At 64.3% G+C, this 11158-nt stretch overlaps 3 long non-coding RNA genes across 4 annotated transcripts; all 3 read left to right on the top strand.

Annotated features, from left to right (window-relative positions):
• Nucleotides 1-736: 736 nt before the first annotated feature.
• LOC127028695 (uncharacterized) lies at nt 737-1379 on the top strand. Its single transcript, XR_007768040.1, has 3 exons — nt 737-896; nt 987-1106; nt 1311-1379. It is a non-coding gene; the product is annotated as an uncharacterized LOC127028695 (long non-coding RNA).
• Nucleotides 1380-2089: 710 nt separating this feature from the next.
• LOC127028694 (uncharacterized) lies at nt 2090-2847 on the top strand. Its single transcript, XR_007768039.1, has 3 exons — nt 2090-2169; nt 2275-2328; nt 2570-2847. It is a non-coding gene; the product is annotated as an uncharacterized LOC127028694 (long non-coding RNA).
• A 2288-nt stretch (nt 2848-5135) lies between these two features.
• LOC127028693 (uncharacterized) lies at nt 5136-6440 on the top strand. Of its 2 annotated transcripts, XR_007768038.1 has the most exons (4): nt 5136-5189; nt 5648-5739; nt 5826-5996; nt 6359-6440. It is a non-coding gene; the product is annotated as an uncharacterized LOC127028693 (long non-coding RNA). The 2 variants fall into 2 exon arrangements; XR_007768037.1 differs by lacking the exon at nt 5136-5189 and having other exon boundaries at nt 5611-5739.
• Nucleotides 6441-11158: the final 4718 nt, after the last annotated feature.

Here is an 11158-nt window from a genome sequence, read left to right as displayed (position 1 = left end):
CAGTCACATTTTTAGGGAATTCTTTTTCTCCCTCTTCAAAGTCTCTTGAACTTCACTGGACTATGGCAGCACTTGAGGCTGGTCTAGGTTCTGCCAATGCGCCTGGGGCATGCGGGTCCTAGCACTTGGAGCCTTGAGACATTGCGAGGCCCTGGAGAGCTGGGGGAAAGGCCGGAGCAAAGAAGAGCTGCCCTCAGTGCAAGAGGCTCTGGCAGGATCAGGTGGCTGCGGAGGAGCTTAGAGAACACTGAAGCCAAGTGGAGATGCCCAAGTCCCTGAGGGGCCCCGATGGGGTGCACCCTCAAGTGCGGAGGGAGCTGTCAGGTGGCCTTGCGAGGCCACTGCAAAAGGGAGATGCGCCTGAGGACGGGAAGAAAGCAGGCAGCGCGTGGGCTGAGGAGCCGCCGGTGTCGTGGCTGGCCAAGCGGCTGAGCAGGCGGGCCCTGCTCCAGGTGGTGACCAGCGGCAGCAAGCGTGGTTGGAGGCCAGGAAGCAGCGGTGAAGGCCAAGGCGAGGGGCATTGCCAGCAGGCGGAGGGAGGTGGTCCTTCCCCTGTGCCCTGTCCTGCTCTGGGCTGCCCAGGGCAAGAGAGACATGGCCAGACTGGAGAGAACCCCCCCCGCACTGCCCCTCCCACTGCCCCCCCACTGTCCGTTGGCCTCGGAATGTTGGTCCGCTGGAGCCAACAGCCAGCAGAGAGAGCAGGACGGAGCTGTGCTGGCACGCAGCAGCGCTGCGAGGAGGCAGGCTCTGCCCGAGCAGCACTGCCCCACCACCGGCAGCGGCAGCCCGCTTCCCATCCTCGCTGTCAGCACCTGCGCCGCCTCCTTGGTGCACAGCGAGGGTCCTCCTGTCCCGGGCAGGATGGGCCAGGCCAACTGCTGCTGCGGCTCCAGGTGGGCTCCCCCCGCGGCTCGGGGACCCGCGGGCACGCCTGCGCCCCGCAGCAGCGCCCTTGCTCATGCCCGCCGCTCTCGGCTCTGCAGGGAGGCTCTGAGCGAGGCCGAGGCGGTGCTGAGCGCAGACGTGCGGCTGAGCCGGGGCCGCAAGAGGAGCGAGAGGCGCCTTCTCCTCCTCCCAGAGGAACTGGTCATCGCCAAGTTGCAGTAAGAGCCTCAGAGCCCAGCTGCCTTTCCCCCATGGCTGGCCCTGGAGCAGGGCAGGGCCAGCCTGGCCCCAGCCCCACCCCCCGCCCCCTTGGTGCTGGAGGCACCCATGTCCGTCCCAAGGGCAGGTGGGCGAGAGGGCTGTGCCCGCGGGGACCCCAAGGAGGCCACCTCCAGCTCCCTGCCTGCCTCTCCTCTCTGCAGAGATGACCCCAGCCTGCGCCCACAGCTCCGCCTGGCCCTGGACCAGCTGTGGGTGCTGAGCAGCGGGAAGGAGGCGGCGGGGAGGAAGAAGCAGCCAAGGAGGAGGAGGAAGGCAGCGAGGAGGACAGCGCCTCCCTCCTCTTGTGTGGCCCACGGGCTCCTGCCTGGCCACTTTCGGGTGAGTCGCGGTGCCACGTGGCAGGGCCGGGAGGCCTCGTGCCCTGGGCAGGAGAGGTCGCCGAGCACGGCCGTGGCGTGGTGGGAAGGCCTGGTGCCTCCGTGCAGAGCCTGGGCAGGGAGCGGTCAGCGCGGCGCAGGGAGGGATGGGGGCATTTGCAGGTCCTGCATCCCCCGGTCCCCTTGTGGTGGCCAGAAGGGAAGGGCGAAAGGCGCTGGTGTGGCAGGAGGGAGGGAGCCAGGGCTTGGGCAGCCCCTGCGTCCTGCCCCGGGGGCTTGGTCCTGCCCCTGTGTCCTTCCCCACGGGGCAGGGCTGTGCAGGCGCCCGCCTCTGCGCAGGGGCTGGGGGGCAGCGGGGCCTGATGCTGTTGCTCCTCTCTTTGTGCAGGTCCCGGCGCTGAAGGAGCTGTGGGTGGGCGCCTGCTGGGGTAAGGCGGGGGGATGCTGCAGGCGGTGCGGGATGGGGGAACAGAGGTCCCCAGCTGGGGAGAGGTGCCCCCACGGCTGCGGGCAGCTCTCGGGCAGAGCTGCCTGCCAAGAGAGAAGAGGCGGCTTGGGGCTCCCGCAGCTCTCTTCCTGTCCCTTCCCGCTGCACAGGACGCCCGAAGGAGACAAGAGAGCCCGCCTGACGCGTCTCCCGTCGCTTCAACTCGTCGAGAAGGAGCTGAGCCGCCGCCATGCCGTGAGTGTCTCTGTGCTGCGGGCTCTGTCCCCCGAGCAGCGCTCCTCCAGCCGGGCAGCAGAGGCAGGGCTGCTCACCTTCTTGCACTCCTCCTCTCTTGCCCAGTGGAGGCCATTCAACGCCAGGAGCCTGGAGAGGCTGATGGAGCGCCAGGCAAAGGTGAGAATGGGTGCCTTTCCCTGCCTGTGGCTGTGCCGGGGTGCCAGGGATGTGCGGTGAGTGGGGTGAGCTTGTGCGGGAGGGAGGAGGGAGGGAGGGTTTGGCGGTGCCGCACGGGGAGCGAAGAGGGTTGGGGAGGGGGGGGGGGGGGGGGGGGGGGGGGGGGGGGGGGGGGGGGGGGGGGGGGGGGGGGGGGGGGGGCGCCAGGATGTGCAGCTGCAGCGCAGCCTGGTTCTTGCAGGATGCTCGCAAGCCAGGGCCTCTGCCGGCCCCGTCAAGCACCGAAGGGGGACTTTGCCGCTCCCCAGGTGAGTTTTGGAAAGAAAGGCGGGGAGGGCCTTCTTTTCTCCTGCAACGGGCACGTCTGCGGAAGTGAGGATGCTGCTGCTGTTGCTGCTGCTGCCCTTCGCCCAGAGGAAGTTGGTGCCAGTCCCGCTGGAGCAGGAGAGAGCCGAGCCGTCGGCACCGTTTGACAGTGCTGAGCGCTCAAGGTGCTGCCTGCCTCAGCTGCGTCCCCAGAGGCGGGTCGATGGTCCTCGCTCCTCGGCCAGAGGCGGGAGGAGCTGTGCTCACTTGTCCCTTGAGTGTCACCATGCAGGTTGGGCAGCCCGAGGGAGGACGTCAGCTGGAGCAGCAAGGACACGCGCTGGGCAGCAGCCGCTGGACGTGGTTGTGCGGGGCCACGGAGGCTCTGGTGTTGCCCGCAGCTTGGCGGAGGGCAGGGCGAGGTCTGGGCCGGGCTGTCCCGGTGGCCCGCCGGCTCTCCGGAGCCTCCGAGCCGGAGCCACCGCTGCAGCTGCTGGCTCCCTGCCCGTCCTGCCGCAGCGCTCAGCACCGCTCTGCAGGCAGGGCAGGGCAGGGCAGGGCAGGGCAGGGCAGGGCAGGGCAGGGCAGGCTGTGGGAGCGCTGGCCTGGAGGTCTTTCTTGACAGGCTCTTGCTGTGTTTTCCTTTGGAGCAGGAGGGAGCAGGAGGAGGAGGAGGAGGGGGCTGCCCTGGCCCTTTGGTCTGCGCCAGAGCCCGTCCGCTGCCCAGGCGCCGGGGCAGGCGGGCTCCGGCTGCAGCAGGCTGCTCTTTGGGCAGCCCCTGGCAGCTGTCTGCGGGGAGGATGGCACGCTGCCCCGGCCCATCCAGGTAAGGCAGCGTGGCCAGGGGGTCCGCAGCCCGCCCTCCCTCCCTCCCTCCCTCCCTGCAGATGCTGCGTCGAGGCGGGGGGTGTCCCCAGGAGCTGTGGGGACGGGGGATTGGGCTCTTCCCCCCCAGCAAGGAGCCAGCGCTGGGGCAGCGCTCTGGCCAGCACTGTTGCAAGGCAGCTCCTCAGGCAAGCAAGGGTCCTCGTGCCTCTCTTGCAGGAGCTGCTGGCTGTCCTGCAGCGGGAAGGGCCGTCAACGGAGGGCATCTTCCGCAGAGCTGCCGGCGCGACAGCGCTTCGGGAGCTGCGGGAGGCCCTGGAGCGTGGTGCAGAGGTGGAGCTGGGAAGCCAGCCTGCGCTGCTGCTGGCCGTCGTCTTGAAGGTGAGCGCTTCTGACCTGCAGCTGGAGGGGCTCCTGCCTGGCCTGCAGTGCTCAAGGGCTCAGCTGGAGCCCTGGGCGTTGCAGGACTTTCTCCGAAGCATCCCCGGCAAGCTCCTGGTGAGCGAGCTCTACGAGGACTGGATGGCAGCGCTGCAGAAGAGCAGCAAGGAGGAGAAGATCTCCGAGCTGCAAGCGTAAGTGTGGGCAGCAGCAGCCTGCCTGTTGAGCAGGAGCCCCGGCCGCTGGCTGAGAGCAGCTGGCAAGCTGCGCAACGCAGCCGCTGGCTCCCACCTGCCTTGGGCAAGGCGGGGGGCGGCTGTGGGCAACAGGGGCTTTCTGAACGGTGGGTTCCTGTTGCCTCAGGGTGGCCGAGAAGTTGCCCGCAGCCAACCTCCTCCTCCTGAAGCGCCTGCTGCGCCTCCTCCGGCACATCGGCCACAACGCAGGCACCAGCAGGATGAGCTGCAGCAACCTGGCCATCTGCATCGGGCCCAACCTGCTGAGCCCACCCGAGGAGGACCTGCTCCCGCTGGAGGCCCTGCTGGAGGTGACCGAGAAGGTACGCTGCATCGAGGAGGCGGCTGCAGCCTTGCCGGCCCCTGGGAGCCTGGCTGCGCAGAGCTCTCTGCAGGCCTCCTCCCTTGAGCAAATGCTGGTGGGGTGGCTGCGTGGAAGAGCAGCCCCGCAGCCAGAGCCTGCTGCGCAGAGGCAAGGGTGAGGAGTGGGAGCGGCTGCTTGGTGCGTTTTGAGGCAGGTGGCTTGAGAGCAAGGGTTTGCTGTGTGCAGGTGAAGGTGCTGGTGGAGTTCCTGATGGAGAACTGCAGGGAGCTCTTTGGGGAGGAGAGCGCCGAGCCTCGGTGTGCAGCAGGCGAGGAGTGGCCAGCCCCCGTGCCGAGATGCAGAGGTAAGAGGAGGGAGTGAGCGTTGTCAGAGGCTGGGGCTTGGCCCGCCAGAAAGCTGGGCATCGTTTCTGGCGGGGCTGGGCAGGGAGTGTTGTCCTCTGAGGCCGCGCTTGTGCCGCGGGCTCTCTTTGGCCACTGCCTCTGGCGGCATGAAGGGCTGGCTCTGCAAGATGAGCTGAAGGCTGGAGGCAGGGCATGGGAGGTGTGAAAAGAGAAGCGGTGTGGGGCTCGGGTGGGTTTTTGCTTGAGCTGCGTTTGACTTTGCGGAAGTCCCTTTGCTGCACGTGCTTTTTCTCTCTAGACGTGCGTTTGGAAGAGCAAGGCGTCCCTGCAGGCACAGCAGCCGCCGAGCAGGAGGCAGAAGGCTTGCCACACGCAGGCCCATCTCCGCTCGGTGTCCTCAGCGAAGCGGGGGGAGAGCGGGTGGTGGCGTGTGAAACGGGAGAGGTATGTCAGGTCCGCAAAGCGTGGGAGAGTGTGTCTGGGGTAGGAGGGGAGTTTGTGCTGAGGCCAAGGGGCTGCTGTGGCTGTGCGGGCAGGGGAGGTGGTGGGGGTGGGTCGTTCCTCCAGCCGCCGGCAGGATCCGGAGGCAGGAAACCTGGCAACGTTGTTTCTCCCCTGCGCTCGGGCTGTGCTTCCTCAAAGGCAACACCCCCCCGATCCCGATCCCTCCCGAAAGAGCGAGAGGAGGAGGCGGCAGCTTGCGAGGGCTTTTGCTGAGGTCCTGCTTGGTCAGAGGTTCCTGCAGGCTGTTTTGGGGGGGCGGGGGGCCTGTGCGAAACGGGGCTGATGCCAACCAGCCAAAGGGATCTCCTCTGGAGAGCCAAGGCAGCGATTTGGCAAAGAGTCGCTTACTACTGCAGGTGGTCTCCTGCCAGCTGCCAACTCCACCGTTTCTTTTGGAGGCCCCTCCAGCTTTGCCTCCAAGCAGCCCCGAGAGCGCGGCAGACTCCCTGGGGTGCCCACAAGAGCCGGCGAGCCTGTCAGAGGAAAGAAGGTAAAAGGAGCTGGCTGTGGTTAAGCTCAGAAGTGAGGGCAGTGGCTCGTGGCTTTCCCTAGCTAAGAGCGGTGTGGGCTGGCAAGGTTTGCAGGCTGTGCCCAGGACAAGGCAAAGAGAAGAAAGCGGAAGAGCAAACAGGCGTGGGGAGAGGAGAGTGCAAGGCGCGCGGCAAAGAAGAGGAGGAAGAGAGAAGCGGTTTTGGCGGATGGAGCAGTGCAAAGACGCAGGAAGGCGCAGCAGGTCAGGAAGGCCAGGTGCGTCGCAGGCTCTGCTGCCCGTCTTCCCCAAGTCTCAGCACGGCTTGAAGTCAGTGCGAGTCGCTGGCAAGGGATGGTGCTACGCAGGGTTTGGAAAGAAGTTGGTGGCTGGGGGCCCCCCTCGAGCCCTGCTGCGCGGCACAGGGGCAGCGTGCATCTCTGCGCACGCACGGGTCTCCAAGGGCATCACCCGTGGGGAGAAGGCGCCAGAGGCATCGCGTAGTCAGGGCCAGCAAGAGCTCTCTCTTGTGGGCCACAAAGAGGTCCTCGTAAACGGTGTTGCCCCAGAAAGGGGAACCAAATCCTGCCTCTTCCTGCCTTTCTGGTTTTAGCAGAGGTTTGTGACTCTGTCGTTGCAGGCGCTGATTCCTTGTCGCCGGGCGAAGCGTTGGGAGTGCTGGGCCCCGCCGCTGACGTCCAGAATAAAATGATGTTTTCTGTCTTGGGACTGCGTGTGCCATGGGCTCTTGTGGCGTGGGGAGCTGTTGTTGTGTGGGGAATGGTGGGGGAGGAGTTTGGGCTGGTGGCTTGTTGCAGCGTCCTTTGCAGCGGGCGTGAGGGCTGAGTTGAGGTGCTTTAGGGGTGCGAGCAGAGGCGAGAGTCCCAGGGGAGGGTGGAGGTTGGAAGGGAGCTGTGGAGGTCACCTGGTGCAAGAGGTGCTCAAGCAGGCTCAGCGAGAGCAGGTTGCCCAGGCCCACGTCCTGGTGAGTTTGGGGTATGTCCTGGGAGCAGCGCCGTGAGGTGAGGGCGAGGGAGGCGAGGGCGAGGGCAAGGCGTCGGCAGGGCACGGTGGCCAGGAAGGGCTAAAGGTCCTTGTGCAGGCAGCGTCCCCTGCAGCTTGCTGTCCCCTGCAGCCCTCCTCCTTGCCCCCTGCTTCTCGGGCCCTTTCCTCAGACCCCCCTAACTCACGGCAACGGCAGAGATTGACTCCCGCGCTGGGCGGTAGAAATGTGTCAGCTCCCCCAAAAAGCTTTGGAAGCGGCTCCGAGAGCAGCCGGCCTGCTGAGGCTTTTGTGCATGCCGGGGTGATAGAGGGGACGCCCGCACCGTGACGGAGGAGGAAGGATGAGCACTCTCACCGTCAGCTCAGGAAGCATTTTGCTCCTATGCGCACAAGTTACAAGTTATGAGTTACAAATTACCAGTTATGGATTCGAGAACTTCTGAGTTCAAAAGCAATGATTAAGTGGTGAATGAGTGACTTCCTCTGTTAGACTATTCTGTAGAAAGGGGATTGAGCCCTTGTTTTCTGTATTTGTTTGTTTTTCTCATGAGTTCATAAAATAAGTTGAATTTATAGAGTATGTTGTCCTGTAAATGTGAGAAATTGAAACAGACCCTGAGATGCTCAGTCGAGAAGAGGCTAACTCAGTGGCAAGCGGGGCAAGTGTGTCTCGAGCCTGTACTGCAGGCGGAGATGAGGGAGCAGAGGAGAACAAACCCATCGTCTCCTAATCAGGACAGTCCAGGTGCCAAGTGCAATGAAGGCCAGTGAGACTGCAGGGACAGCAGCAGCAAATCGTGCCACAAGCCGTGGAGCCAGCAAAGCCTGGTTTCCTCTGGTTTTGTTTCTACAGGGTAGTCTGGGAGTTGTCTCATGTTGGCCTTTGCTGGTGTAAACACGGGATGCCGCTGCGGCCTTTCCCTCACTAAGGGCCTGGTGGAGTCTGCCTCCTCAGCTTTGTTGCCTGTTTTCCCAAAACTTTTGGGGACTTGAGAATTTTGGAGCCTTCCTGTCAGGTGTGATCACTGTGAGCCAGTGGAGTCACAAAGAACACGTCCTTGCATGCACACACCCATGCATGCACGCACGGACATGTCTGTCTTGGCATTGCAATAGAGGGGGTACTTTATCCTATGGAACTGTGCAATCGGTCACCATTTTAATGTTGTGGATCTGTGGTTTTGAGCTTTTTTTCTGTGTACAGAGTTCTGAAAGTGGAGAAAGGGTGGTACAGCAAGGATGTTCAAAATGTTGATTCGGTAGCCACTATTGTTTAATCTTACGACAAAATGCTTCCAAGGGGAGACACAAAATTGGACTTGCAACTCTGTAGCTGCATCTTCTTTGAGCCATGAGAGACCCGCTACGAAGTGAGACTCATTCCAGTTATTCATCTGATGAATACCTTGAGCGAGAAGACTTTTTTCTGCTTGCAGCCATGCCGCCTTGGGTCATGGTCCGGTCATCTCTCGTTACCCAGAGAGGGAGAGGTTGAATGGGCATTTTGGTGTGAAATTCTGAAGTAGTGGTTTTCAAGCTTGCTTCATTTGTGAACTCTGGAAATCCTTTGGGGCGGCTGTTCAGCCTTCTTGATGGTAAACTGAAACCTAGTGAGAAGAGGTTGGTTTTTTTAGCTTGAATGGATCCGTTAAAGGTAGGCCATGGGTGCCACAGGTCTGCTGGCCAAAAGTTGAAAACAATTGCTCTCAAGAACACCCTGGTATTTCAGGAGTGCTTCTCACGGCTCAGGAGAGAGCATCTTTCCTTCTGAGGACTAGAAGACAGCCGCTCCAAGGGTCTATAGAGTTTCACGGCACGATGTCACCACGACTCAATTGAAGATCTGAAGTGTTTTTCATAAAGGGTTTTGCCTCTGAAAGGTAAGGCAGGACCAAGCCCAGGACAAGGCAGTGAAAACAGCTGCGATGCCCAGTTCCCAATGGCCACTAGAACTCACCAGTCAGTCACATTTTTAGGGAATTCTTTTTCTCCCTCTTCAAAGTCTCTTGAACTTCACTGGACTATGGCAGCACTTGAGGCTGGTCTAGGTTCTGCCAATGCGCCTGGGGCATGCGGGTCCTAGCACTTGAGCCTTGAGACATTGCGAGGCCCTGGAGAGCTGGGGGAAAGGCCGGAGCAAAGAAGAGCTGCCCTCAGTGCAAGAGGATCTGGCAGGATCAGGTGGCTGCGGAGGAGCTTAGAGAACACTGAAGCAAAGTGGAGATGCCCAAGTCCCTGAGGGGCCCCGATGGGGTGCACCCTCAAGTGCGGAGGGAGCTGTCAGGTGGCCTTGCGAGGCCACTGCAAAAGGGAGATGCGCCTGAGGACTGGAAGAAAGCAGGCAGCGCGTGGGCTGAGGAGCCGCCGGTGTCGTGGCTGGCCAAGCGGCTGAGCAGGCGGGCCCTGCTCCAGGTGGTGACCAGTGGCAGCAAGCGTGGTTGGAGGCCAGGAAGCAGCGGTGAAGGCCAAGGCGAGGGGCATTGCCAGCAGGCGGAGGGAGGTGGTCCTTCCCCTGTGCCGTTCCTGCTCTGGGCTGCCCAGGGCAAGAGAGACATGGCCAGACTGGAGAGAACCCCCCCCGCACTGCCCCTCCCACTGCCCCCCCCACTGTCCGTTGGCCTCGGAATGTTGGTCCGCTGGAGCCAACAGCCAGCAGAGACAGCAGCACGGAGCTGTGCTGGCACGCAGCAGCGCTGCGAGGAGGCAGGCTCTGCCCGAGCAGCACTGCCCCACCACCACGCGGGCAGCGGCAGCCCGCTTCCCATCCTCGCTGTCACCACCTGCGCCGCCTCCTTGGTGCACGGCGAGGGTCCTCCTGTCCCGGGCAGGATGGGCCAGGCCAGCTGCTGCTGCGGCTCCAGGTGGGCTCCCCCGCGCCTCGGGGACCCGCGGGCACGCCTGCGCCCCGCAGCAGCGCCCTTGCTCATGCCCGCCGCTCTCGGCTCTGCAGGGAGGCTCTGACCGAGGCCGAGGCGGTGCTGAGCGCAGACGTGCGGCTGAGCCGGGGCCGCAAGAGGAGCGAGAGGCGCCTTCTCCTCCTCCCAGAGGAACTGGTCATCGCCAAGTTGCAGTAAGAGCCTCAGAGCCCAGCTGCCTTTCCCCCATCGCTGCCCTGGCAGCAGGGCAGGGACCCCCTGGCCCCAGCCCCACCCCCCGCCACCTGCCTGCTGGCTGGCAGCCCTGTCCGTCCCAAGGGCAGGTGGGCGAGAGGGCTGTGCCCGCGGGGACCCCAAGGAGGCCACCTCCAGCTCCCTCGCCTGCCTCTCCTCTCGGCAGAGATGACCCCAGCCTGCGCCCACAGCTCCGCCTGGCCCTGGACCAGCTGTGGGTGCTGAGCAGCGGGAAGGAGGCGGCGCGGGAGGAAGAAGAGAAGGAGGAGGAGGAAGGCAGCGAGGAGGACAGGCGCCTCCCTCCTCTTGTCAGCTGGCCCACGGGCTCCTGCCTGCCACTTTCGGGTGAGTCGCGGTGCCACGTGCCAGGCCGGGAGGCCTCGTGCCCTGGGCAGGAGAGGTCGCCGAGCACGGCCCGTGGCGTGCTGGGAACGGCCGGCTGGCCTCCGTGCAGAGCCTGGGCAGGGAGCGGCAGCGACGGCGTCAGGGAGGGATGGGGGCATTTGCAGGTCCTGCACCCCCCGGTCCCCTTGTGGTGGCCAGAAGGGGAAGGGCGAAAGCGCTGCTGTGGCAGGAGAGGAGGGAGCGCAGGGCTTGGGCAGCCCCTGCGTCCTGCCCCGGGGGCCTTGGTCCTGCCCCTGTGTCCTTCCCCACGGGGCAGGGCTGTGCAGGCGCGCCGCCTCTGCGCAGGGGCTGGGGGGCAGCGGGGCCTGATGCTGTTGCTCCTCTCTTTCTGCAGGTCCCGGGCGCTGAAGGAGCTGTGGGTGGGCGCCCTGCTGGGGTAAGGCGGGGGGATGCTGCAGGCGGTGCGGGATGGGGGAACAGAGGTCCCCGCTGGGGAGAGGTGCCCCCACGGCTGCGGCAGCTCTCGGGCAGAGCTGCCTGCCAAGAGAGACGAGGCGGCTTGGGGCTCCCGCAGCTCTCTTCCTGTCCCTTCCCGCTGCACAGGACGCCCGAAGGAGACAAGAGAGCCCGCTGACGCGTCTCCCGTCGCTTCAAACTCGTCGAGAAGGAGCTGAGCCGCCGCCATGCCGTGAGTGTCTCTGTGCTGCGGGCTCTGTCCCCCGAGCAGCCGCTCCTCCAGCCGGGCAGCAGAGGCAGGCTGCTCACCTTCTTGCACTCCTCCTCTCTTGCCCAGTGGAGGCCATTTCAACGCCAGGAGCCTGGAGAGGCTGATGGAGCGCCAGGCAAAGGTGAGAATGGGTGCCTTTCCCTGGCCTGTGGCTGTGCCGGGGTGCCAGGGATGTGCGGTGAGTGGGGTGAGCTTGTGCGGGAGGGAGGGAGGGAGGGAGGGTTTGGCGGTGCCGCACGGGGAGCGAAGAGGG

The sequence above is a fragment of the Gymnogyps californianus genome, unplaced genomic scaffold, assembly GCF_018139145.2.
Source record: "Gymnogyps californianus isolate 813 unplaced genomic scaffold, ASM1813914v2 HiC_scaffold_391, whole genome shotgun sequence".
NCBI classification, from domain to species: Eukaryota; Metazoa; Chordata; class Aves; order Accipitriformes; family Cathartidae; genus Gymnogyps; species Gymnogyps californianus.
Note: the sequence above shows the minus strand (reverse complement) of the source record. Positions and strands in the feature narration are given on the sequence as shown.